Source organism: Hesperophylax consimilis, chromosome 12 (assembly GCF_061612785.1).
Source record: "Hesperophylax consimilis isolate HC1 chromosome 12, BYU_Hcon_1.0, whole genome shotgun sequence".
NCBI lineage: Eukaryota > Metazoa > Arthropoda > Insecta > Trichoptera > Limnephilidae > Hesperophylax > Hesperophylax consimilis.
This window is the reverse complement of record NC_142847.1, coordinates 4,626,142-4,649,837: the sequence shown is the minus strand read 5'-3', so window position 1 is coordinate 4,649,837 and position 23,696 is coordinate 4,626,142. Positions and strand designations below refer to the sequence as shown.

The following is a 23,696-nucleotide window of genomic DNA, read 5'->3' as shown; positions in this document are numbered from 1 at the left end:
ACCGATTCGTAATCGACTTTTTATGCCTTTCTTTTCAAAGATATCGAAGTACGAACCCAAAAATTACGCTCATCACATTAAGATAGATATTAATTGAGTGTTTAGTCAGTTTGTGGTGGTAGAATTTTTGATTGGTTAAAATCAGTATTTATGTAAATAAAAAAATGGATTTTCTTGTCGTCGTTATGTATTTCTAGTCGCCGTGTAATGTCGCCGTGGTTGTTCAATCTGTACATGGATAGTTGTATGCAAGAATTGAAAGAGGGTGGGATTGGACGTTAAATTGAGTCATCTGAAAGTATGCTGCCTGTTGTATGCTGATGATGTGGACCTGATTTCTAACAGTATGAAAGATCTACAGTCTCGTGTCTATGACGAACGGATTATGTATAAAGAACGAGTTGATGTTGAGTGTAAGAAGGTCTAAAGTCATGGTGTTTAAAATAGAGAGTACGAAAACAGTATGCAATATAGTTGTGAATGATTAATACTTTGAGCAGAAGGATGATTTTGTGTATTTGAGAAGTATGATTACGAGGGTAACCGGTTAACTCATCAAAATGACAATTCAACACACCTATAAAAAGCGTATAAAGTTATGAAAAGTGATGAAACAAAAACTAGGTTAAATAGGTTACATGTGTAACTATTTAACCTAGTTTTTGTTTCATCACTTTTAATGATTTTTTATCACCTTTTAAAGGTGTGTTGCATTGTCATTTTTCGGGGTTGTGTAAAGTGAATGAACACGATCAAGTGAACTAGATACTTGAGTTGGGCCATGTCAAGAGTCGGAATTGCAGAAGAGTATGTATGAGACGATGTATGAATGTGAATAAAGCAAAGAATGTTAATTAGAGGTCCGTCCTCTCTGCCTACCCCTGCAGAGAGAGACAACGTGATGGTTAGCTAGTTAGTCTTATTTATAAAATTACTGGAAAAAGCGCATACAAATATGAAATGTTTAAATTAATCACGTACATAATTTTTTTGTATATTCTCAAGAATTCAAAAATGTTAAGACATTCTGAATATTTAAAAAGATTAGACAGTTTGTTAAACCATTCCTGTTCTCAGTTTATCAACAAATCATGTTATACCAGAAACGTCTTAATGTTTTGATATGTTTTCCGTGAACCCTGATGTCTGGTCTGTGATGGTCAGTGTCAATGTTTTTTCGAGATAACGATACACAACATGCAAACAAAGAGGAAATAACTTGCAGTGGGAATGGGGTCACTATCCCTTCGGCGATATCGCTAGCAAATTACCACATATTTGATGTAAAATAATAATATCATTATTGAAGACGAAGATATTACTAATAAACCTAAACGAAAGAGAACAAGACACTAATAGACAATTAAAGAATAATGGTCACAACTAGGAATCAACCCCAGGATCTCTTGTCTTACCTGGACAGCGTCTTAACCACTCGACCATTGGAACCATTTGTTGATCTCATATTGTAATTCAGAATTAAAATATCATCTTGCAACTAACTTTTGACTAATTTTTTTAAATGAACACACGTAGGAATTTAATTTCATAGACAGATGCGCCAGTGTTGCCTGCGTATGTAAATTTTCATTATCAATATCTATCCGGGTATCAACAGCGCGAACGTGCTCGGGAAATCGTAATATAATCATCGGTAGTTACGCCTCTCTATCGGATATTGTAAATTTATCAATTTCACTGTACAAGACCTCCTTATGGCTTCATAGTCCACTAGTATAGTATACTTATTTATTTATTTCTAGAATAGTTTTGCGTTTGCTGATATTTTCTACAAGACATTGCTACTGGTGTAACAATTAGCTTTAATCTCAACAACTTTTCACGCAGGTTTTTTTCACGTAACAAAAGGTGGATAAAGATCTTGTTAATTTTGAGGATATAAAGTAAGCAACATTAGTTAATTTTGCTTAACCCTACGTAATTAAAGTACGTCATAATTGTATTATTAGTTACTAGTTGATATAGTAGTATAGACTCCATAATGTTGTAATTAGTTATACTGGAATATTAACTACCTACCAGCTATCCTAATAAGGCATAGGATTAAGTTTAGGGTAAGATTACATCGATTACTATTCTATTCTGTTAATTAATTATCTTTAGAATTAGAACGACATTGTTCAACTCATGAAATAATATAATTTATGATATTTGGACAGAGATAAATGAGGTTTTTTTAATGTACGTAACATTTTGGAAAGGCTGTTGACGTATTTATCGTGACAAGGGCAGAATTTGGCGAAGGGTGAAAAGTTAATTCAACTGAAGAGAAAACGTGTTTTTGTTTATGCTCCATAAAACACAAAAATGTTTATTATATTTATTTACCTTTGAAAATATTCTGATCCAATAAAATTGGGTTGGAGAATGTCGCAAAATAAATTGTTACATAATGTAAGGGAAACTTTTTTAAAAAACGTTATGCAATGAATACAATGCCAAATGTAATTCTGAGAAAAACGTGATATTTGTTGCCAATTTTTTTTCCCTTTTAAAACTGAATAAAAATATACTAATTTATATGTTAAATAAGACTGAAAAATGTAGAGAAGATCGTGTGAGTAATGTGAAGATCCGCAAAGAATGATGTAAGCGTAATGAGTAAGATTAAGAAAGGTACGCTCAGACAGTTTTGGCATGTAGAGCGAATGAACAAAGAAAGAAGAATATATGACACAAATGTGAATCATAGAAAAATTCGGGGACTCGCAAAGAAAACATGGCACGATCGAGTCAGCCAGATACTTAAGTTGGGCCATGTCGAGATTTCAAGAGTCAGAATAATGGAAGATTATGTATGAATGTGAATGAGTCAAGGAGTGTGTGTTAAGACAGAGTTGTTTGGGGGTCCGTCCTCTGTCTATTCCTGCGGGGTATAAAATAGATATATCTTTGCCTTTATATAGAACGATAATAGAATAGAAAGTACGTCTTTGACAGATTAAAAATATTTTCACATGAACGATGCATACTGATGTTTTTTTAAAATATATTTTAACTAGCTGAAGTCCCTAGCGCTGTCCGTGTGTTTCGCAGATTTTGTCGAAATTACGTTTAGATAGTGACCTTCAAGACCTTGTAATTTGTACAAAAACTGTATATTTGTATAAAAATCAAATCCATGCCGCTCACCCGCCACATGAATATATGAATAGAAGATAGAAAGATATTTTGCCTTTGGATGAAGTAATTTTAATATCTCATCCCCTTGCTTAAACATTTTTAGCTTACTCAAAAAAAAATTACCCATTCAAATAATTTTATAAGAAAGCATAAAAGTTAATCAAGTGAAACTGTCACAGATAATTTTAGCTATAAAACTGTATTTTTTTAAAGTTCGTTCCTTTACGCATTCATTGTTAAAATATTTTTTGTAGTAGTTTGCATTTATATTTTTATTGAGTAATTTATTTTTTTATTTGTATTATACTCAAGCGAAACGATAGGAAAACCTTCAATTTAACTAAAGCATACATCTTGGTTTTCATAATTTACACCAATCGTTATAAAGATTAATCAAAATAGTTATTTGGCATTAAGCTTCACTTTAATGGTCTTTCTTCAGTCAGACAATAATTTCTTTCAGGAAGCTTTCCGATTTCGTTCTGCCACTTTCTATGAGCCGGTAATTTGCTTTTGAAGATGGCCTGTTTTAGCCTTACTGCATTGCTGCTTGAACCCATGATACACCTTAGGAGCCAGGAATACATGGAAACGTTGTCCAAACGATGTGTTCATTTTTGGTACTATCATCCTTTGTTCTGATCTTAGTCTTATCATGTAATTGTGATCTACAAGACTATGAAGCTTGGGATTGTTCGTATAGTACATAATGAGTGTAATTTAAACCCGAAGGCCTTTCGCTTATTGGGTCTTTTACGGGTAAGTACCTACGTAAGAACTAAAAAGGTGCCTGGTTGGCTCGTGCATTCTTTCTTATTACTCCCTTGATCCAATTCTTCCTTCTTGTCCTCTTTTCGTTACGTTTTAATACGCGTCATACCTTCTTCTATGCCCTGGTTACTGTTTAGAACACGTCGGAACCTCGTGCGGGCAACAATGAAGTCAATATTCATCTTTAGAACACTTCGGAACCTCGTGCAGGCAACAATGAAGTCAATATTCATCTTTAATAATATTTCTGCTGTTTTTTGTTTGCTTTAAAAATCCTTGTGAAATTCTTTTCACTTATGAACTGCTGCCTTTTTTGTACAAAACTTAAATTCGGATTTGAGGCTAAAATACCGAACCAAACTGAATAACTGATTTTTGGTATATTACGGCAAGTATTCAAAAACGTTTTGAGCAATCGGTTGCCGTAATGTGCCAAATTTATAGAACCATGGGATAAATCTAGGCGGATTCATTGTCTTTACAGCATTAATCATTATTTTTTTGTTAATGATAAACTAATGTTTAAAAACAAGGTTTTTATACATAGCACAAAGGGTAACGAATTATTATAAGCAAGTAATTAATGCTTATAATATTTTTTTATCCTTGGGGCTATGCATAAGTCAAAATATTTTACCTGTAAATGTAGATATAATCTTTTTCGAGGCCATATAGTGGGAAATTCAGCACTTACAAAGCCTTTCCTACAAAAATAAATTTGGTTGTTTGGATTTTTTAAACTGTTTTTGCTTGCAGTGTAAATAAAATATTGTAAACTAGACAAAGCATACTCATATGTAAAGCATTTAAGCATTAAAATGAATCATCAACATAAAAAAGTTTTTTTTCATCTTTGAGGATTTAAAAAAAAAGCGCAAGTTGCGCCACCTTACGTAAAATGTCAAAATAATACAAATAAATAGTAGTATATCTGTGTGTAAGGATATAATGGCCAATGATTCCAGAGATAGCCTCATTTTTAATGTCAGTGCCATACAAATTTTTCTTAAAAAAATGATAACTCCTCCATTTGTACACGCAATTGCTTCATGCGAAATTTTATAGCATAGTAATAATCAGCAGAATCCATTTCTAGCCAAAAAAATACCCTTGAAAATTCAAGTCTCTATGTCTATGAAAGGCGATTTTCAGCCCACTGTGCGTCGGCCGCTGTACGTAGCGTTTGACAATTAGTTCTGTTACTACGCGCGAGCCATTGAATTACGCGATAGTAAGAATTAAGAGGCACGGGCCTCGCTGGCGTGTTCCAGGTTCCCCAGTTACATTTATGTAAATATAAAAATGTGAAATAACCTGATTTAAATAATGCCTACCACCTTTTCCGAGAAAACTCACTTGTTTATGGTACTACTGCAATAAATAATATTAATTTTCTGGGGCACTCTATTGTTAAGATTTTACGATATTAAATAATGTGTATGGCACAATGCAGTTGCAGTTCAAGCATCCAAGTTCTACGCATATCTTGTATAAATTGCATAGTTTACGCCACGATACCAACTGCATTAGGGCATTAGGGTAATGCATTACGAATTCAAAATAGTATGTTTTTGGTTTGATAATTTGATCGCTTAGAAATATTTTAGATTGCACATTAAGTAGAACACACCTTGGACATTGAAATAATTGAGGTTTTTTTGTTATATGTATTTTTATAGGCCCAGATAAAAATAAAGTATCAGTATATAATAAAGTATTATCCTATAAAAACTGTTTTAGAGTTTAAAATCTCCTACTTCTGAACCCCTTTTCAGTTATGGTTTTATTGCATAACGTGGGAAATTAAGTTCTTTAGCAAATTATCGTAAAACTTTTAAATATTTTTACCTGGATTTCGCTAAATAAAATAAAAAACACTCTTTGGCGATGTTAAACCTTTTCACAATTTACAGAGTGTTATTGTTAGCAACCCGATTCCAAATACACGACGTGGTGCATCGCCTTAAGCTGAAAAAAAATTAATTAAATGGATGGGTGTGATTTTTTTTTTCTTTTTGTTTTTAATTTTCTTTTTATTTCAACTAAAAGAGAAAGTACAATGTCCTCCACGCTAGGAGTTCATCTGTGTTATTAAGGATTTTTCAATGGGTACTCTATTAATTTTACAGGTAGATTTAGATTAATAATATTAAAGGCGGAAACAATTAAATATATTATAGTAATTTAAACAAATTGCAATACAAATAAAAATATGGTATTAAATATTATGAAATAATTATAATTGGAGGATGGTAGCCAGTACCATATATGTTTTAAAAAAGGGTTATATGTTTTAAAAAAGGGATACCAAAGGGTTTTGCGTTATCCTTGAAACATCAGGATTCTAATGACTAATCTCTTTGAGCAGAATCCTTCCCGGAATGGGTTTTTGGGAGATTATCCCTATTATATTATGAATTGTTTTTGTTGAATATGCTTTGCAAAATAAAATAAAATATTTACCATAATTAATTTACAGCTCTGAAATATATATCTTGTTTAGCTACGCATTTATAGTAAATTATACGATCCACTAAATTAACCTCTCGAGCGCTGCCATGATCAATAAACAAATAATTTCTTTAAACTATTCTGGGGAAACCACTTATGGTAGATTATATACTATTTTTAAAATTATATGAACACATTATCTGGTAAATGGTACAATTAACGAAAATATAATTTTGCAAAAAAAAACAAATAAGTTATAACGAACATACTGGCGGACTGCAAAAAATTAGCGTCGGCTGTTCCAAGAGTTAATAAACATTTTCGTTAGTTTATTTCACATTCTGAATATTTTCCTGAAAATCAGTTCTTAAATATAAATATTTATGATTCAGTGTTTTTTGAAGTTCTGTGTAAATATTAATACTTACATGTATCCATAGACAGATTGTTCCAAACCTTAATAACACGGTAATTTTCGCATTTCGCGTTTGGTTGCTAACTACACGTTTCTTCAATTAATATTTGTAATGTCATTGACCCGGTCTGTTTTTGGTTGCATTGAAATCCGGCCAATCCGATTATGAGTTCCTTATTTGCTTTGGTAAATCGATATTTCGATTTAAAATATTCCTCCGATATTAAAACATGATATGATATGCAAATGGGTATTACTGCTTTTTTACATATCCGTTACGCGACAGATCGATATTTGTCAAATCAACCAGACTGTCAACAAAGTCCGCTATCTCCGTCTTAAAACGATCATAATACGTTCCTATTCCTAGGGGTCAGGCGGTTTAAAAATCTGACAGCTACTGATACTGCCGTATTACGGCTGGTACACGCAATACGCGTGCGCGTGATTATGGGTAACATTATCTACTATCCCGTTCTTATCCGTCTGTATTATCGATTATGAGTAAGACTGAATACGTATTCTTCGTGCAAATTTGATAATCAACGTTATTCATAAATCATAAATATTTAATTTGTTATTGCAGGTTTTACGCCAGACACGACGGATCAACCTTAGGAGAACAGGTTTCGGATTTTTCTGAAGCATTATAGTAACTATTCAATGGCTTTGCACTGCATTTTCAAATCTGCATGCTTATTAGCGTCAAAATATTATGATGCGGCTCTTTTTTATTATTCCTCTCTTATTTATTAATCCCATTGTATGAATTATTTGACTAATTGAAAATTTTTCATGCTTGGATTCATCAAGTGCAATCGATTACCTCAGTTTATTTTATCATTTCTCCTTACAACATCTGTGAATTCATTTTTGTATGGTTCATCTATATTAACAATAATTGTCAGTACAATACCATCAGCGTAGTAATTGAAATTAATTAATCCATGTCAATATGTGTTTACGCTTCCGCGAGAGTAGTTAATTATTAGAGTGTGATTTGAATATCATTAGGTTATTGTACCAAAAGAACATCAAATCAATACATTCGTAAAAAGTAACGTGATAATTTTTATTTATATTTTATTTGTTTATTTATTTATTGTACGACAGATTATTCATCCAAAACGCTACAATGTTCTTATTCTGATATTCTCAACATATGGGGAGAATAAATAACCCCTCAGGATAATTTGTACGGTTTTGGGAACAAGTAGTTATTACCTGCAGAGTCAATTTGTTTGTTTGTGGGAACAGCTCATATGGTCTCATAGAATTCGTTGTGTCTCCATTAGTGTTATTGTGAGTAATTATTAAGTTTATATTAATATCTATGAGCACCTCTATGAAACCAAAGGTTCCGACCGCAATTAGGGAAAAATTTATGAAACTTTGTGATTTTTTTATAAATAACTTTTATCTTAAACTATGAAAAAGTTAGGTGACCGCAATGTTTATAATACGTTAGTTAATAATATTTTTCGCGTTCCATCCATACGAACATAAGTAAAGGAGCAATTTTTAAAAGTTTTTATGTTTGCATTCAAAATATTTACATTTAAAAAAGTTAATGTTTGTTTCTGACAATAATTTGAAAGCTTATTTTATCACCTTCCAAGAACAGTTTTTAGTTTTCGGATCCGTTAAGAAATATTCAGTTTATTTGGATTTTATTGCGCTCCGGAAAACTAGAATTTTGCGACATTCTGACGGCGTCTTTAAGAAATACGATGTTCAATATGCCAGAAGGGTTAACTTAAAAAAAAAACTCATTTTTTTGTTCAGTTTGGTTGGCTGTCGTCTTAAAAATCAAATCAAAAATTATTTATTGTAAAATAAAAATTACAAAAGCTTATGGGTAGACCCCATTTCTTCCGGAGGAAAAGGAAGAGGAAGAAATTAAAATAAATATATAAAATAAAATAAATAATAATAAAAAAAAAATCTTTAGAGGAAGCTACAAGCTAAAAATGTGTATTCTTGATATACCTTATATTGTAGGTAATAGGCATTAAAATCGCTTGACAAACGGAGTCTAGAAACGTTCAATTTCAAGCACAAAACTGGTTTTTATTTATTTTGTAAATAATTTTATAAGAAAGCATAAAAGTTAATCAAGTGAAACTGTCACAGATAATCTTAGCTATAATACTGTATTTTTTAAAGTTGTTTCCTTTACGCGTTCATACATTTCTATTGAATAAAAATGATTTTTTAAAACTTTACATTTATATTTTTTATTAAGTAATTTATTTTTTTATTTGTATTCTACTCAAGCGAAACGATAGGAAAACCTTCAGTTTATCTAAAGCGTATTTTTTGGTATTCATAATGTACACCAATACGTTATAAAGATTAATCGAAATAGTGATTTAGCATTAAGATTCGCCTTAAAGTAACTGCATAAAACGTTTTGATCGCGAACGTCAGGAAAAGGGCCATTGCAAGTCTCTGGTATGTGAATTTAATTTGGCAGCTTATAAAATATGCATAATAGATTTTTGTTTACTAGAACATATAGACATCTGTATCTGTTTGTACTGACGTAATGACGTTAGTATCTTTTCTGATTCTTCCGAGCTCCGTGCATCCCCTCGTATGAATCCAACAACACGTAGCAAGAATTTGGCACAATTCATAAGAAGCCCGCCGACAATATTTATGCTTCCAAAGAATATAATATTTATATTATTATAATGTTTGGCTTGTTCGCCCATGAGGTAGATTCTAGAGTAGCTATTTCTGCTTTGCACTGTATGATTTTCCGCGTTGTTCCGTTTGTTATTATTTAGTTCTGGCGTCTGAAGGTGATTCACTATTATTGACAATTCGGTCTGTACAAGTATCAAGAACCGGTTTATAAATAAACAGTATCTTTCGACTAATTTAATTTGGCTAGCCTGTCAGTTTGTCAGTTTGTCTGAACTTGTAAGTTACATAGAGCTACAGGGAACGTATCGATAAGAGGATAAATTTAATATGGAGATAAATTAAGCAAACAATTTGGTTGCTTAGCGTAGTTAACACTTCCACCCCGGACCGGGGTTATAATTCTACACTAACTAGAGTTTTAAGCTGTATCTAGATGGTTTTTTACACCATATAACAAATAATTTAGGTAATCTTAGAAAAACTATTCAGCTATCGATCTGCATTTAAAAAATTTATATCGCATTACTACTTTTTAAGATATTAAATAAATTACATCTAAATCTGATAGAATATTTTTTACGGGGCGGGACTTTATAAACGTTTCCACGAACTGGACGAAGATCCTGCCGAAGCCGGTAGCCGAAAGATAAATTTTGCATTGTAATAAAAAGGGCTACACCGTTATAATTGAGTCACGCTAGTATTCTTATTATCACTTTACCATTTTGCTTTACCTAATGATTGACCGGAATTGAAATGGGAGAGGCGGTAACTGGACAATTTTTAAGGGATAGTAAGTAATTTCTTAGTTATTAATGAAAAGGACTTAATCCGAATCGGTGACACAGCGCTTCTCATATGTCCTTTTGAAATACTAAGATATTCACTTGGCGGTCCCAGACCATTTCGTCTGGGTAACATCCGGCGCAGGTGTCCTTATACATTCTATGAGCAACACATTTTAGGAACACAATTAAAATTGCATCCGTCTCTGTTTGTCGTATGAAATACAAATAGACCAGAAAGAGACAATTATTTTTTTAAATTTGTTGGAATTTGGAAGATAGAACTTGCTCAAAAGTTTAAAGTACAGTATGATTGAAGACTGCAGCGAATAAATAGTGTTTTCGGTTATTGCTAACTTGTGTTTTGGTGTTAAATAATTCTCTTTGGGAACGGACCAGTTTCACAGTGCTACGGGCGTCTTCAGATTGGTAAGTACATTTATCTTATGCAATGGCGTATAAAAGTATATGTTTCAGGGGTGTTAACTAACTAACTAACCATCACGCCGTTTCCCCGCAGGGGTAGGCAGAGAGGACGGACCGCCAAACAACTCGGTCTTGGCACACACTCTTTGCCTCATTCACATTCATACATCGTCTCATACATACTCTTCTATTTTTCTGACTCTTGACATGACCCGACTCAAGTATCTGATTCACTTGATCGTGCCATGTCTTCCTCGGGCGTCCCCTACTTCTTACACCATTCACACTTGCGTCATATATTCTCCTTACGCTCCTTTCTTCATTCATTCGCTCTACATGCCCAAACCATCTGAGGGTCCCTTTCTTAATTTTACTCATTACGCTCACATCAGCCTTGCATTCTTTGCGGATATCCACATTACTCACACGATCATACATGGTTTTACCACACGTACGCCTCAGGGATCTCATCTCTACAGCATTCAGCCTACTTTCATCCTTCCTCTGCCAGTTCCATGCTTCACTGCCATACATCAGGGTAGGTACCAGCACTCCATTGTGGACTGCCAGCTTTGCTTCTTTGGACAGCTTTTTGTTGGCGCCTACGGCATTTAACCCACCATTTATGGAGTTACCTGCATTCACCCTTCTTTCAATATCCCTATCAGCCTTCCCATCTCTCGTAAACATACTTCCCAAATACACAAACTCATCCACTTGCTCCAAGTATTCATCATTCACAACTATATTGCACACTGTTTTCATACTCTCTCTTTCAAATACCATGACTTTGGACTTACTTACATTCATAAACATTATTTATTCTCCACAATATTAAAATATTGCATTTTAATAGTTTGCTTTTATTGATGGTATCAGTGTCAAAATTTCTCGGTGTATTATTATTATAACTGCATATTATTGCAGCTTGTTTTTGCGCTTTTACTCAAAATGTTCATTTGGTTCCCATATTCTTTTATTTTATGATAAAAATTATTATATTAATTCTAAATTTATTTTCATGTAAACATTATGTATTCCATTGCTCAAACCATACAATTTATAGAATAATCGTACTACTAGTAGTACTAATAGTACCTACTAGTTTTTCACGCATTAGAATATGACCATATGATTTAAATAGCGCCGTTTTTGTGAAAATTCACCTCAAGAAGCGTTAAATTTAGTCTTACATTAATTATAATTAACAAAAAGGTATCATTTAATTCTTTTCTTTATGTGAAATAATAATTTCAAGATGTTTTTGTTATTTATTTTATTTTATCTTCGTTATTTGATAGATCATTAAAAACATAAAAATGTAAACACATAATCAACGGAAGGCACCCATGGTTATTTTTTGGATGCATAAATTTTCGATTTGAGATATTTTGAGAATATCAATCTCAGATGGGAAGGCTGATAGAGATATTGAAAGATGGGTAAATGCAGGTAACTCCATTAATGGAGGACTGAATTCCGTTGGCGCCAACAAAAAGCTGTCTAAAGAAGCGAAGCTAGTAGTCCACAGTGGAATGCTTGTACCTACCCTGATGTATGGCAGTGAGGCATGGAACTGGCAGATGATGATGATGAAAGTAGACTGAATGCTGTTGATATGAGATCCCTGAGGAGTATGTGTGGTAAAACCATATTTGATCGTATGAGAAATGTGGAAATCTGCAAAGAATGCAAGGCTGATGTAAGTGCAATGAGTAAAATTACAATATGCCCATGCTATTGATTATATTACGACTGGCAATTTAATGTTATTTTTCTTGGAAGCCTCGAACCAGGTGAAGGTAGTTATAATGTGTTGATTGTTTTGAGAAAGGAATTGTGGAGCGGGAAAACGAAAAATTAAAAACAATCATTGATTATAAATTTTATGAATAAAAGTGTTGTTTTCTAATACACTACACATATATTAATAGTAGGGGCAGGTAGGTAGGTACTTACGACTTTTAGAAAACCTATTTTGGATAAAACGAGTAATCGCTCTAAGGAGAAAATTTAGTTTTTTGTGCTCGCTATAACCAAGTTTGACTGTATATATATATTCATATATCGTCTCATATATATATATATATATGAGACGATATATGAATGTGAATGAGGCAAAGAGTGTGTACCAAGACCGAGTTTTTGGCGGTCTGTCCTCTCTGCCTAGGTACCCCTGCGGGAAACGACGTGATGATTAGATATTTAGTTAGTTATTATTGAAAAGTAAGTGGGTTGATGCTACATAATTACTTTTTTCTGATTACAGATTGCAGGCTCTGATTGCAGATTCAGTTACGATATCAAGTTTACCTACTTACTTTTTAAATTTACACAATTCTAAAAAAATGCCCAAAAAATTTTTAAACGCTGAGCAGGTGCGAGCGTTATTAGAGAAAGACTCTGGTAGTGATGAGTCAAACAGTGATTTTGAATTTGAAAACATTCAAAACACATCGGACATTGAAGATCATGTTTCTTTTGAAAGTTCTTCTGAAAGTGAATCCGACACCTCTGACGAAGATGCCGAAAAGATTACTGATGAAACGGAAGAAAAATCTTTTACTTCCAAATCTGGATTTAAGTGGAGTTCCGTTCCTCCGACACAATCCCGTAGTAGGCAACACAATATTGTTTACTCTCGTCCTGGCCTGACAAATGAAAGCAAAAATATTTCATCTATTGGAGACGCATTTTCATTGTTTATTACTGACGATATTCTCAAAGAAATAGTTACTGAAACCCAACGTTTTTGTGTGAGGGAAAACAAGGGCACAGCCGATGATGCATCAATTTCTACGGATGAAATTAAATCCTTTATCGGCATATTGCTTGCTGCTGGGAGAAACCGTTGCAGAAAGATGCAGTTGAAAGAGTTGTGGACAACGAATGATCTATTTAGGCAATTTTTTTATACAGCAGCTATGTCTAGAGATAGATTTGCATTCTTATTTAGTACTCTACGATTTGATGATAGAGTGACTAGGCACGAAAGAATCGCACAAAGTGGGACAAAACTGGAGGCGATAAAATCAATTTATGAAAATTTTAACGCAGCTTGCACTAGAAATTACTCCCCGGATTCCCACATCACCGTAGACGAACGTTTGGCGACGTACCGGGGATCATGTCCTTTCCGTGTATACATGAAAAGCAAACCTGGACGATACGGAATTAAAATATGGGTGGCAGCTGATGCCAAAACAGCCTATATTTTAAATACTCAAGTATACACGGGCAAAATTGGCAATGCCCGAGAAGTAAATCAGGGGTTACGAGTCGTAACTGACTTAGTAGCACCATATTACGGTTCTGGAAGAGGTGTTACGACAGACAACTTTTTCACGTCAATACCTCTTGCCAATAAATTATTGGATAATAATTTGACGCTGACTGGTACATTGAGGTCGAATAAAAGAGAAATTCCAAAAGAATTTTTACCTTCTCCGCAAAGGGAATTACATACAAGCCTTTTTGGTTTTACCGATGCACTTACAATTGTTTCTTATGTGCCGAAAAAGAAGAGTGCAGTGGCTCTTCTTTCAACCGAATTCCACGACGACAAAATTTCATCAGCGTCAGAGTCAAAAAAGCCAGATATAATATTACATTACAACTCAACAAAGGGGGCTGTAGACACCGGGGACAAAATGACAAGGGAATATTCCTGCGTTAGGTCGACAAGAAGGTGGCCATTTCGTATTTTCATGGAGATTTTAGATATGGCTGCCTTGAATGCTTATGTTATTTGGATCACTAAATATCCAGAATGGCATTCAAATGACCGAAGCAGACGAAAAATCTTTATCAGGGAGTTGGCCATGGACTTAGTGAAAAACAACATTAAAAGTAGAAAAGAAAGCGGTGTAAAATTTCACAAAGCGCAGCAATACGGCTTCGAATTATTTGAAAAAGTTATGCCGAGCACAAGCGACGATATTGTATTAAATGAAGTACAAGTTTTACCTACCAAGGCAATACGAAGACGGTGTTATCTTTGCCCGCGCAACATTGATAGAAAAACTAAGCTGTGTTGTTATACTTGCAGGAAATCTATTTGTGTTCTGCACAGGGTCCAAGAAAATTTTTGTACTAACTGTAAAACTATCAAGGACAATGCCAATAATGAATGTTGTTAAAATAATAAAAGTTGCTTAGGACGGATCTTTTGACAGATTTTAAACAATTCATCAAATTTTGATGTTAATTTTCAGGTTCTGCGAAAGTTCTATTCAAGTTCCGATATTATTTCAGTTCTGTGAAGTACCTGGCCTATACTGATATCATAACAGAACTTGAATAGAAATTTCATAGAACTTTAAAATTAACAAACAATCTGTCATTTTTGTAATAAGCATATCCGACCTTTAGAAATTTCTTCTATTATTCACTTTTTCTAGTATTTTTGCTGTTTCTTTTCAAGTCATCACTATACTAATGGTGCCATGATCTGCAATTTTAGGTTTGTCTAGTATTTTAGAATTTGTTCACGTTCATTTGATTACACAAACTCAATTAGTGTACTGGTTGTTTGTGTTATCTTGGTGTATTCTCAGTCGAATTGTTTCATTTTTAAAATGATCACGTTGGAAAATATTTTGCATAAAAATCCGTTTTGTTTATTTCATATTAATATTATAGTTTTTAATAATAAATTACGTGTATTTTAAATAATTAAAGCATTCATGATAGTGCATGTAGTCACTTACTAACATTTGGTAAATGAACAACATATTTTTCTATAAGAAAACAAACATTTTTCGACCATATCTTTTGTGCTTTTAATCATTTCTCTGTTTATCACTTTTTTATAAGAAGTCCCTCTACTGTTTTAGACGTGGTGCACTTTTCTCATTTTCCATTTAAATTTATGTATAAAGGTTTCAATTGCTCAAAGCATAGTGGTCATTTGGAAATTGTTAATTTATGCGATTGTTTATTGATAACTTGATATCAATTTTACAATGTTTTCCAGAACATCTAGTTCACTTTTGCAGTCTTGTGCAATAAGTATATATCCAGGAGTCATTACGCTATAATATCTTACAAGTGAAATGTTGTCAAAAACCGGACATAATATCCAATAGTTACTGTACCTTCTTATAACATTATATTTTATGTTTTTCCATCAAATTACGCAAAAATTGTGTTGTTAACGTCAGCTTGTTTTTGTTTTGTCTTCTTTTATAAATATGATCCCAATTTTAGATTAGATTATTTCTTGGTAATCACTTTGCATTTCATTTTTTCATACAATTTATTCTGGAGTATATTTATTCGATTTACCAATAAATTAAAGTTTGGGATATGTATGTACCAAAATTAATAGCTGACAGAATTATTCGCTATTTAATAATGCTGATTTTATTCCATGTTGTTTGGGTTTAACTTTCATCGTGTTGTGTGTGTTTTTCTAAATTGAGAATTTTTATTTAAAAAGTTATTGTCTTCTAGCTAGGTTATAATTTTCGTTTATTTCATCTTCAATTTTGGGAACTCGTGCCGTGTGTATATGTTACATTCCACTTGCTCAAGAAAAAAAATTCTTTGTAATAATACGATAAAGAGTAAATATCTTACATTTCAAGTTGTGATTTTCATCACGCGATTTGTGTATAATATGTAAATATAACGATCGTCCAGTTGATTAGTCAGACATCTCCGAAGAATCGGAATTTGAGTTGAGTATACAGTTATATGTAAAATGAAAAAACAAACAAAATATATGTTTTCTGGGTTATTTGTAGAAAATTTAAAAATGTCGTACTAATGTACCGAACCGTTATACTTCCCGGTGTTATTTTTTTATAGCATATTTAATTTATAAAATACAGACACATGTAAATAATATTTGGTTTATGGCGAGCATTCGAACATTGCTTTCCTCATTATCTCAAAACTTTGTATTTAGAGATGTCTGACTAATCAACTGGATGATCGACATGTCTTGTTTACCAGTAATAGGTATGTTCATTATACTATATGTGTAATAATTTTTGCTAATATCTAATGTTTGTTTCATAAAACTCATTTATTATAAAGTAGGTACCTACCTTATGTGTTTCCAAAATGTTGAGGTGTATTTTTGTAAAAATATAATATTTTGAGGTGTGTTTTTTGTCTTTTTGTAAATTTCTTCATTTTACTACGATATTATGTGTGTAAGATATTTTAAAATTATATTAAAATTATGTTTTATATTACGAATGTCTTTTTCTATTTTCTATTATAATTTTGCAATTTTCAGTTTATTTAATCAATCCCTATAAATGGTCACCATAAAAGAGATAGCCTCCTAGTATGATGACGTTTCTATTCTAAATGGTGGTTTTTGTTCAGGGCAATACTGAACGCATTTCCCATCCTTGGCCGTGCGGAAAATATATTATATTAAATGCATTATATTTTATGAATTATTTATGAAATATCACATAATTATTGAATTAATTTGCGCTTGCTGGGATTTTGAACCCGCGACCCAGAATCTCAACCATTTGACCATGGGGGCCGTCATTACTAAGAAAAAGAGAGAAATTCTCCGGTTTCTCATATGTATCCTATTACGAGTTTATAAATACCGTTTCCAGATCTCTCATAAATATTGTTTATCAAAAACGGGGAATTCTCAGGCTACAATAAAAAAATATTTATTTCAAGATTGGATTTCAATACTTTAAAAATACCTTATTTTTAACAATTTGAAGTTATTAAAAATACCTTATTTTTTACAATTTTATTTGATAAAACATTACAAAACAAAACCATTCACCGTTAAAAATGTAAAACATACCTACATAAATGGATCAGTGAAAAACTATAAACTCAATATATACCTATTCAAGCAAACGCATCATTTATGATTACAGGTTAACTGCGGCACGATGCTAGATGATACTCTAAATGAAATTATAATAAAAACAATCAGAAATAAGATATTAATTATTTTTTTTTTTGTAAACTAATGTTTAAGACAAGAATTTTTTTTCATAGCACAAAGGGTAACATTTATTTATAAGCAATAATTATTAGCTTGAAACACTCATCCACATTGAAAAATCTCCCGAGAAAAGATACATAATAATAATAAGAATAATTGTAGAAATAAAATAATTTAATACCTACATTAAATATCAACATACAACATTTGTTTCAAAATATTTAACATCCGTACCTAGTTTAGTAGTACGTAGTAGTTTTCATAAACTATAAAAGTAAAAAATACATATCCATCATTTACAGACCACCCTATGCAAGAAACTAGCCACCCACGTCGACGCTTAATCGCCAATCGGCAGTCGAGATTCGGAAACGAGGCGCGATGCTTGCTACGTACCCGCCTTCTCCGTTTTCTTTGAAAACATATGCGTTATGGTCTAAATTCATTAGAACATTAATTATGACTTTATTTATGAAACGATTTTGATAATGACTACTGAAATATGTAATATATACTTCCCTCTAATTATAACCAAAACAAATTTCATCGAATTATGTCATTAACACCTTTTAATAAGCAAAACAAATTGGGGGACTGAGTGACCCCGCTTCGGATCCAATGTGATTTTTTTCTTTCCGGGACGAAAGGGTTAAGCAAATTAATTAATGCATATCAATATATGTTTACGCTTCGGCGAGAATAGTTAATTTAGTGTGATTTGAATATCTTTAGGTTTTATTATCTGTAGAGTCAATTTGTTCGTCTTTGGGAACAGCTCATATGGTCTTGTAGAAATTTTTGTGTCTCCTTCATGTTATAGTGAAAATTATGATCTAAGCATCTAAGAGGTGTTACATAGAGAAAATACCTCAGTTGACTTTATTCATATCTATTTATAACTACCGAATAATTAAAATGTCCCTGGCTGTTTTTCATTCGCGTTAAGTAAAAATCGATCTCTGCCCTGCAATGTACTCCTTGCTTTATCCACACTCAATCATCCTCATAACCTCTTACGTTATTCCAACTCTTGCGATGAGATGCAATAATGAATATTCTTTGTCTTCATGAGACGTTTTCCACTTCAACTTATATAACAATAATTGATTTATTTATTATGTACTTGCTGTAACCCGCCCCGCGTTTCTGTGACTTATCTGTTCATATACAAAAACAATAGCGCGTTTTGTTTTACGTCCAAAAAAGTGCGTTTTTTCAAAAAAGTACGTTTTACCTGTCACAGGTGACATCTACATAATATATAAAAAAAAAACACATGCGTATTCAAATGCAAAGTTGTGTCTAAATATCAAAGCAATCAGTGAAGAACTTTCCGAGATTTAAGATTTTGAACAAACAAACATTTACATTTGTATTTATCACGTTCTTCATAAAACAGACATGCACCAATACATATTATCTATCATACTAGGTATAAAGAGTCTAAGTAAAAAATAATTAAAGTTTAAATTTTTTCAATCTCTAGGTCATTATCTTCACATGGTATCAAAATAAAAAATCTAAAATATATTTCAATTTAAATTAGGCATTTATTACTCAATCACCCAATAGAAGCTTATAAACCCAACTCACATTTTATAAATTTGAAATAGCTCTCCTGAAAAGTTGTTGTTTTTGACTTGTACTCTTTATACCTAGCATGATAGATATTAGGGAAAAAACCTCTAATTGAAGGTTCTTATAAGCATGAAATGTCATGGAGGCAGTTTTACTAGTTTGTGACATTCGTCAAAAGATAGTTGCTAAACTGTCTGTAAGTGACGTTAATAATGTCAATGGCCAATGCAAAATCGTTAAGCAGTTGAGTTACTCTGTTAGTTATGAGTTCTGATAGGCAGAAGTCCTCGCTTTCGGAGTATAAAAAAATGCATAGGATCTCCCACGAGTATACTTGCTAGGCACATATAAGTTAACTCTTGACAGGCCAAGATTCCAAACCAAACGTTTGTAACCAAGTGGGTCAAGATATGTCAAGTATTTAAGCTAATATAAGGAGGATAGTAATTTTGGGTACTATCTACTCCCTCACTTGGCTGCGGGATAGTTAACATCTTTCAATATTTATTTATTTATTTATTTATATTTTACATGTATATTTACAGAATAAAAATATCCATTAGCAAAGATACATTATACAATCATAATTGCCTAATTAGCAATTTAAATTTAGTGATGCGCAGGTGGAAAATGTCGATGTCAGGGGCTAGTGAGTTAAGAAGGCCTATCATTCATAATTTAAATGAACCTATGTCATACGAAGTGTTTTCTGATAGGCTTAGGGTTGTATCTTCAATGTCAATATAAAAAAACCATAGGATTTAAAAACGATACCTTGAACTACATTATAATAAATCATATGCTGATTTCCAATTTACACGATCTAACGAATTTCATGATTCTTGAAAATATCGTGCAGAACATAGTTGAAGTTATTAAATTCTGAATTTCCGATGGGTTTGACGTCATCAAGAATTGAATGGAATTATAGACAGCCCTAATTTATTGAGCATAATCACCTTCAACATACCAACTGAAACTAGTCGATCGAAAATTCTTTTTAATTGCAACAATAATATCAGGACAGAGTCATTTAGATACTCACTTGTACCTAGATTGCATGCAGTTGGCAATAATTTCGCAGAAATTATATATGTATTCAACTGCACGGAATATAGTTACAAGAAGGCTATATATGTAACATACTTCGATAATATTAATATCTAAGCTAAACATATAACTATTAGAAAACTTTTATTTCTTGATTACTGTTGCAGTAAACTATTATGTATATCAAATGTTTGTAAAAGTAGAATATATAAATATATATTCTCACTATACATTTTGTTCACTTCGTTATAGTATGTTCGGCATCTTCAATTTGTTCACTTATCAAACAATGGAGAATCAGAGAGGCCTATCAAATGCGATATCCGTCTATATTATTATTATTGACACTAAACTAGTCACTGCGTCCGTGGTCGAGGGATAGGGCTCTCGACTAGCATTCTGGAGGCCGCGGGTTCAGATTCCGGCGTGCGCAAGAAAATTTTATTAGATTAATTTGTATTATTTCACAATTTATTAATAAAAAATAATATACAATATACTTGCGGCACGTTCCAGAGTAGAATATACTTTCAGTATCGCCCTGGTGTAAGATTTCAGAATTGAAACGTTGTTTGAAATGGCTTTAGTCGTGTTTGGTGACCATATCTGAATAGCCAGGTATTTCATCTCTCCCATTTCCTCCCCCTCATAACATACCCTAAATGGGGATGTCATAGTTTCACTGGCTCCAGACGGTCAGGACAGTTGTGAGTCTTGTGCTGTATTCACATTAAAAAAAGTCACTTATTTTTCTATCTCTGAACCTCAAAAGCCCTGTAGCCATGGAACGTACGTCATAAGTATATAATATTTAATACTCGTGTGTTTGTTTGCTTCTGGACCCGAACAACCTCGTTGCCATGGCAACGTAGCAACGGACACTACAACACACTAATTAAAAGGTGTCAGCTCGGCCCGTCTAATCAACGTCAAGTGCGTTGACGCCGATAATATCGTGGAACACCGGCCAGGTAAACAAGGTGGGCTGTGATGTATTCCGAGAATCTGTTCAATGTATTGATTTTCCTCAGCCGATTGGTTTACAACACGTTGTTTTTTTTTGTGGAATGCGGGGAGGTTAATGCAACCCCTCACATCTCTAGAACACCAAATTAATCTCTAGAGCTATACTATTCGCATATGCGGGCTTTTACAAACATATATAATATAAAAATAAACATATATAGATAATTACAATAGCGTATTATCCAATGTTGATATTTTCAGTTGCGAACTTACCAAATACAAGATGTCCATAAAAGAATATTTCTCTGATGGTTTGTGAATAATGTTTATGTCTCTATTGTTTATATCTCTATTATGATTTGATTTATATCTACAACCTCTCTCCATGGCTATAAATGTATTAATGTATGTAAATTTTTCGTTTTATTAATCTTTTGTTTTGCATAAATTTTTTAATTCATATTCCTTTCTAACAAATTTAAATAACTTATTCCATATTATGATGTCTAATTAGACGTAAAGTCACAAGAAGGAAATCCATAATTGGTTTTATTTTACTATATAATTGTACAAACTGATTAAATGTAAACTGTCGATTTCCCGAAAATGAATAAATAAAATAAAAAATATAGCTCTATTATTTGAGCCCCTTCTGAACAAAATCATATCCTAGAAATAGAAAAAGTACAAAATAGGTTTATGCGTTTTGTACGAGAGAATATTCGCACCATTCACTTCTATATCCATCCTTGATCTTAACAGCAATGCTCGATTTAACACCGAACACCGAAAAATATTAAAGGCAATTTTTTTAAAAATTAATCTCTGTAATTTTTTTTTATTATTTTTTTTCATAGTGACTATTTAAACCATGTACATACAAAAATGATATTAAATATATGTTAAATTGTATTTCTTAGTCCTCCTCAATAGGGTGACCTGTGCTGAGGCGGACTAAAGTTATTCATTTCTGTTTTATTAGTTTTCTATGTCGTGCGAGTTTTTTACATTAATCTCTATACTTAACTCACCTATTTTACCTTTATGTGACTTATTTTTGTTGGATTGTCCAAAGCCATTAAGTGTCCCGCAAACGCACTTATCTATAATGATGTTAAATTAGTTTTTGCACAATGTAACGAGTGTTCTCAAATAAATGTGATTCAAGGTATAATTAAATTTTATTACAGCGTCGTTATTCTCCCGAAAGGGGATGTGGCTTATAAATTAAGTTATTAAAGACATGATAATATCAAGTTAAAACAACATAAAATCTATGAAATGGGCTAAGGATTGGCTATTTTACTGTTTTAAAAAAAAATGACACATCAAGAGGGTCCCTGTACAGACAGGCTAAAGGTAGGGAAGCTATTTCGACACCCGGTTGGGCAGCGTTGTGAGGCGGGTTAAGGGAGGGACTGTAGGAAAGGATTTATTAATGCGGTTCAATAAGAAGGTAGGTGTGGCGGTTGTCGATGTCGCCCGTATCCTTCCGACCATGAACAAACTCATCGAACGGAGTCGCCGGCGACAGCGCGCCTTGCCACGACGCGGATCATTTTCAGTTTTTACCCTTCAGTACACTTTTTGTCGATGAGCCTGTTTGTAGTAGTTTGTACCCTTCAGTACACTTTTTGTCGATGAGCCTGTTTGTAGTAGTTTGTACCCTTCAGTACACTTTTTGTCGAAGAGCCTGTTTGTAGTAGTTTGTACCCTTCAGTACATTTTTTGTCGATGAGCCTGTTTGCAGTAGTTTGTACACTTCAATACACTTTTTGTCGATGATCCTGTTTGTAGTATGTACCCTTCAGAATGCTTTTTTGTCTATCAGCCTGTTTTATACCCTTCAGTACACTTTTTACACAGCTTTTTGTCACCACGTTTCTTCGAGAACTGGCTTTGTGTTCACTTTTTAATTCACGAGGTTGGTCACATCAAGTCAAGCAAACATCAAATCAAATGAGACGCAAAATAACGATCATTATACATCAAGGAGCCTTATTAAAGTTCATGGTTTCCTTTTTAACGAGGTGGAAAATTGAGTCAATATTTTGATATCGAAGTACGTACTTATTACGTTTCACTAACCGTAGACGTATTTGAAAACACGTAACGTTTGTTTGAAACCGGAATGTCAACGTCATCGGTTTTAACTAAATTCATTCCTATTTTTAAATTCTTGGCCGCAACGGTGAAAATGTATCAATTTATTTATTACACAATAATACAAGATTTCAAATTATAACGGTTTGAAAAAAAAGCTCCAGTAAAGAAAATAATGTTTAAAAGATGGTGAGTGAACAGTATTCAAAGTCTTATTAAAAAAACTACAAACACAATTCAATCTTTAGATTAGCTACAATCATAATTCAATCTTCAAATTGACTACAAACATTATTCCATATACACAATGTTAGAGAATTAGTATTATAATAATAGGCATTTTTTTTAAATGGTATATAGTATATATTGTATTCGTATATTAAGGGTACAGTATATCACTATCCAAATTCAGGGAGTT

General features: G+C 32.7%; 1 protein-coding gene across 3 annotated transcripts in view; it reads left to right on the top strand.

Annotated features, from left to right (window-relative positions):
* Window positions 1–23,696, top strand: part of LOC149419027 (monocarboxylate transporter 12-like) — a 253,761-nt gene that overhangs the window by 159,554 nt on the left and 70,511 nt on the right. The window contains exon 2 of one of the 3 annotated variants that reach the window (XM_089638045.1): window positions 7,368–7,407. The exons of the other annotated variants lie outside the window; for them this stretch is intronic. The gene's annotated coding sequence lies outside the window, so the exon portion shown is untranslated. The remainder of the gene's footprint in view (window positions 1–7,367; window positions 7,408–23,696) is intronic. 3 annotated transcript variants of the gene reach the window in all.